Below are 6,000 nucleotides of genomic sequence, written 5' to 3' on the forward strand. Positions count from 1 at the left end.
GAGGTGCTCTTAGGCTATCTAGTGCCACTGCTTTAAAGCCATGCTTTTTATCTGTACTGCTCTGTCAAAGGGTAAGTGTGACACATAGCTCCAGTAACACCATGTCAACACATTCTTTGAGAAAACTTCAGTGGCAGAACTTGTTTCAGAAAAAGAACTTGTCTAGTTTTATTTTGTTATTTAGGTATATCTAATACAGACTTTGTGTCTCCATAATAATTACTGCAAATATAATATGACAAATGTAAACAATGTATCCATATCACATAGTTGAAGTAAAGTAGGTGAAAACAGAAGAGCCAGCCTCATTCAAAGCAACTGTCCCTAGGCTGGTATCTTCTGTCTGACAATGGCCAATAGTAGAGATACAGGTAAGAGGTATAAAAACATATAAACCACCATTAAGTGGCCTTTTCTCTCTGTTTTCAGCTCCTGAAGTGCAGAGGGAAAGCTCTCCGGTGAAATCCAGTGCAACCCTAGCAGCCACAAATGTACCACTTGTCTGTGAATTTGTCAAATAACTTTTTCATCTGTTGGTACACCTGGCCTCCAGGAGTGGTGGGAAGGTCTCAAATTTGCACAAAGGCTAGACAGGAACTTTTCCTCACTGGTTTTAAATCCAGTGCTTAATAATTTTTCGAGGTACTTGAATTTTTGAATTTTTGTCATCTAAGAAATCGTGAGTGATCATGCCCTATTTGTTTCCACCATACCAGTTTATAGACTTCTCTCATATGATTTCAGAACTATCCTTTTTCCTGAACTGTGGAGCTTTGGTCTTTTACTTGTTTCCAAACCCCTATGAGCTAGCATTGCTCAAAGGAGCAGTCCTTCCAGTCCCTGTGCTTTTTGCTGTCCTTTGGCCACGACCGTTTCTTGTGCTAGCATGCTGCAAACTCTATCAGAATAATCCAACAAAAATGATTAATTTTGTTTCAGACCAGTTTCCCCACTGAGTTGCTGAACACCTGCACAAACACCTAAAGGGAGAGGCTTTCAGGGGTGACAGCCAGTAGCTGCAGGCAAAGGAGCTTGGGCCTAATTTCATCAGCAGAGCTGGCCAAAATGGTTCATGAAGCTACAGCTGAAGGCAGAGATTTCCTAGGACTGGCTGCCACTTTCCTCCCTCTGTTGTGTATCCCCCTGCCCATGTCCACAGACATGGCTGTGCCATTTCAGCTAAATCACCTGGCAGGAGACTCTTCCTTTTTTTAAGTGTGTGTGTGTGTATGTGTGTGTGTGTGTGTGTGTGTGTGTGTGTTTTACCAGGTTACTGTGCTGAACCAGCTCAGTGACAGCATGAAGAAGTGTGGAGTGGATTACAGCAGTAAATCCATAGTCTGCTCTGGGACTGCAGCCTGAGCCCCTCAAACAGAAACCATTCCCCACCTTTTCATCCTGCCCTGCATGTTTTCTATTTATACTAATTTTCAGAAAACATGGACAAAACTACATGCAATATTCAAGACATGATATTGTAGCAACATTGTCATGCTTCTTTCTTGCTTCTGTTTTTTTCTTACTATTTTCAAACATTGCATGGGTCAATTCTTGACCCAGTCTCTCCACAGAGCCATGAACAAGAGGTCTGAGATCTCTTTCCTGAGGGCAGATTTACCAGTGAATGCAGAAGGTGAGAGCTGTCTTTCATGGGTGTGTCACTTTGTGTGTCTATATATTAAATTTTGCTTGTCATTTTTTACCCTGTCACATGAAGAGTGTTATCAAGTGATACAGCCAAGCCAACTGAACAGCTTCTTGCTACCAAAACAGGTTGTCCCACTCTGCCTTCCCTCTAAGCTTCCACCTTATCCCTGGATGTACAGTCTTTGTACACTTTCGTCACTGATGTGACCTCTCTGCAAGTAAATTCAACTCACTAAGTCAAGATAAAAGTTGAAGTTTTTTGCTAAAAGTCTCCTGATATTCTTGAATACCAGTTTAAATTTTGTCTGTTCAGATGAATTTTGTATTATCTGCCAACTGACCTCATGGCATTAAGTTTCTCCATAAATTTCTGAAGATGTTGAACAGCAGAAATTTTTGTGGGTTCTGGAAACTGCATTATATTGTGTAATCTAATGATGAGTTTTCTTTCTTTCAGATTTTTTTATCCTTTTCTGTTTATCCCATATGATCACATTTTGAGAGCATATGGTAAAAGACCAGCTCAAAAATTTTTTTAAATCCAAATATCTAATATTATCAGAACCATCCTTGTCTAAATAAATATCATTCCTTGAATCTCAAATGGTTTTGCAAAACAAGATATCCTTCTTGGTATGCAATGCTGATTCTTCTCCAACATATCATTCAGTTCACCAGTTCTATTCTTTCTTATGTTTTCCAGTAAGTTACTTGGCAATGACATCAAACACTGATTTTGGTGAGCTCAGAAGTCTCTTCAATAGTTGTATTTTCCACCTTCCATTTTTCTGGCATGGTAGCATTTAAGGCAGATTTAAGCAATGAGTTGAATAAAGTAACAGTTTCATTTTCTTCAGAACTAATGGATTTCTTTTTTTGTTATCTGGTTACAGCTGTCCCAGTAATGTCTTAGCGAACATGAAAAATGGCATAGAAAAATAATGCTGAAAATATTAAAACAATGTTACATGAACTGCTTGTGCTCTCAGCATGTCCCATTTTAGACTCTCTTTTGATTTTAGACTAATCTAGACACAGATGTTTCCAAATATAAATCTGAACCTGTAGGATTAGTTTCCATTGGTTTTTAGACACAAACCAGAAATATGCACAAAATCGAACAAGTTTTGAGAGAAGTAACTAAAAATACAACTCGAAGATATTCATTAAGGATCAAAAATCTAAAAGTGGTTCATTAGGTAACACACCTTGAGACACTTACTCCGAATTCCAGCTGATGTCCTTTGCTTTCTCTTCCTTAATTAATCCCAAAAGAAACCAGTGTATAGTGTGCAGACAAGCTGCAGAGGTGTAGCAGAAGGTTTAACTGAGCAAAGTTCATTTAGGTTCCTGCCACTAGTTACATTTGTAGTCATGAAAGTGTAGAATGAAACTAAAATGTCCTGAAAGAATATACAGGCCTCACAACTTTAGAGCTGAAGAAGCAGGGCAATGGAGCAGGTGAAGGGTCTGGAGCACAAGTCTTGTGAGGAGCAGCTGAGGAGGCTGGGGTTGTTTAACCTGGAGCAAAGGAGGCTCAGGGGGCACCTACAACCACAACTACCTGAAAGGAGGTCGTAGTGAGGTGGAGGTCAGCCTCTTCTCCCAGTTAACAAAACACAGAACAAGAAGAAATGGCCTGAAGTTGTGCCAGGGGAAATTTAGATTGGATATTGGGAAAAATTTCTTCACAGTAAGAACAGTCGGGCATTGGCACAGGCTGCCCAGGGAAATAGCGGAATCATCACCCCTGGAAGCGTTCAAAAATGTGTGGTTGTGGCACTTGGGGACACGATTCAGTGGTGGACCTGGAAGTGCTGCATTGCCAGTTGGATTTGATGATCTTAGAGTTTTTTCCCAACCTAAACAATTCTATGATTCTATGTGGACAAGAGGAAGGGATTCCCAAGCCTGCCCTTCCTTCCTTCTGTCAGTCCTCTAGCCAGGGACACTGTGAGGTGCATGTTCTTGACTTGTGAAGGACCCTCTCTTCTGTGTAAAGTACTTTTCTCACCTCAAGGAAAAATTGGTTAGATACATCCTATGAGTTGTCCCACAAGGCCAAAGTATCTCAGATTTTAGAGCAAGCAACTGCTTCACATGCTCATTCCACATTCATTTCCTGTTTTTTTTTTTCCTTTGAAAGTGTTCCTAAGGTGTCATTCCTATATTTGCTTGTATTTTACGAGTGGAAGGATATGAGATTACCTCAGAATATTTAAGAAATTAAATTTTTGTGGAAGGCAGCATACTTAATCAGAAAATCCCTCTGAGAGTAAGAAGAGCTGATTCCATGATCCTTGGCCTGAGTGCAGTACAGGTTGGCCATATGCCAATTATATTCAGCACATTAAGATCTGGAACTTGCTTCTTAGTTGTCAACTATAATTCACAGACTGATGCCAGGAGATAAACTTCAAGGGCAAGGAAGTTCTGAACTGTCATCTTGTTCTCTCTGTGCCTGTGTCTTGGTTCCAGGTGAATGAGATTTCCTTTCATTAGAGGCTAAAATGGTGGCTGAAAATGTCTTTAGGTACTAGCAAAACCAAACTGCTTACCCGGACAGTGGCACTCCCTCTGCACCAAGCAAGACAGCGAGCAAACTCCTGGGCAGAACTGGCACTGCCACCCACAGGTGAGCTCTCAGACTAAATGGCACCAACAAAAAGCACAGACCTCCTGCCACAGCCTACAGGACATTGTGGCTCCTGGTTTATTATATGCCTCTGCAGGACGCCAAAGGGTTGAGGTGGGGATGCAGGACCAGAGAGTCTGTTCTCTGTGCAATCTGAGTCACCTTTTAGCACCTGGAGGCAGGGAGCCAAATGGAGCTGTTGTATTTATTGTGACAAGAAGTTGTGGAGAAGATCTGCCATAACTGACTCTGCTTTTTACTTCTTACTCCCTTTTTAAAAAAAACAACTTTGCTTTTCTCTGTTTTGAAACAACCTCTGTACCTCTGGGATACAAGCATTAGATTGTGGACTTAAGTGCGTTGAGGAACATCAGTTCCTTTTATCTTGCTCCTGCCTTCACATGTCTGTTATCCAGTTGAGGATATTAAATTCAGTTCTGTTAGATTCCTTGCTTGATGATTAAGCACCTGTTGTGCCATTACTAAATGTCTCTCTAGTGTCTCCATATGTTGCCATTTGGAAAAAGAATTTTGTAGAGGTTGAAAGATATCTTGATTTTCAACATGTGTGACAAGGCAAAGAAGGGAGCTCACAAACTGGAACTACCGTGGGCAGATAGACCATAAATAACTTTAGAATGCCTCTAGCAGGTAACTTATATATAAAAAGTAGAATCTCAAATATCCTACTGTCTTCGCACACACACACACAAATCTTGTTTATATGGAAAAATCCCACACTGAAATAGTGTCATTTTGAAGACCTGAAGATTTGTAATTTTGTTTCACCCAAAGATGAAAAAGCTGCTGTAGCAGTGTGTGCAGCTTGCCCAGGTGGGCCTCAGTTATTTAGACAAAGTATGGGTTCCCACACTAAAAATTTAAGACTTCTTTTTGTCATCAGCAGAAATTGAACCCAGACTTGAAGACAAGAACCTTTCACAGTACCAATGCAATCCCTGCTGCTTGGGAAACCCTTCTCCTAATGTGCCACCGCTGCAGAAGAGCTGGGGCTTTTTGCACAGCCTGGACTTTCCTTTTTAAAAACAGAGTTTTGGACACATCAGCTTCATTTAATGCCTGGCTGTTAAGTGAGTCAAAACAAATTAAAATTGTAAAGTATTTGTGATGATGAGAAGTGAAAGTTGGGAGGTAACAAAATGGGATGTGAGCCTTCTAAGAACATTTCCAGGCACTCAGTGTAATGCTGGATAGTCATGCAGCTCCACTGAAAGATGTTACTGATGCATATGTGAAACCTTATTCCAAGACACATCCAGATGTAAATGCAACTGGTGATGAAAAAGAATGTTAGAAGGATGAGAAACTGCAACTGAAAGCAATTAGAAGCCATGCTTGGATTCAGGCTATTTTCAGGGATAAATACGAAAAACTTCTTTCTCCTCTTCCAAATATAAGTCCTTCATGGAGCCACGCAAATATGTGCCTTTGTTTAGATCAGGCCAATATTTTTGTGTTAGAATGTGAAATTTCATCCAGAGGTCTTTAATAATGTAAATGGCATAAAATTTCTCTTCTCTGCGGTGTTCAAGTTTAACATTTTCTAATAAAAACAATCACAGAAAAGTGCCCTTATACTGAACAAGTCTTTTGAGTGATTGGCATATATTAAATCAAGAAGAAAAGGGCTAACTTTCAAAATATGCTTAATTCTAGTGATGATGAAATGGATGAAAAGAATAAGTAAATGTAGATTA

General features: G+C 40.1%; 1 long non-coding RNA gene across 1 annotated transcript; it reads left to right on the plus strand.

Moving 5' to 3' along the window:
* Positions 1-1,558: 1,558 nt before the first annotated feature.
* Positions 1,559-5,288, plus strand: LOC129046617 (uncharacterized). Its single transcript, XR_008508249.1, has 3 exons — positions 1,559-1,633; positions 4,126-4,282; positions 5,190-5,288. It is a non-coding gene; the product is annotated as an uncharacterized LOC129046617 (long non-coding RNA).
* The last annotated feature ends 712 nt before the right edge of the window (positions 5,289-6,000 follow it).

Source organism: Molothrus ater, chromosome 2, assembly GCF_012460135.2.
Source record: "Molothrus ater isolate BHLD 08-10-18 breed brown headed cowbird chromosome 2, BPBGC_Mater_1.1, whole genome shotgun sequence".
Taxonomy (NCBI): domain Eukaryota; kingdom Metazoa; phylum Chordata; class Aves; order Passeriformes; family Icteridae; genus Molothrus; species Molothrus ater.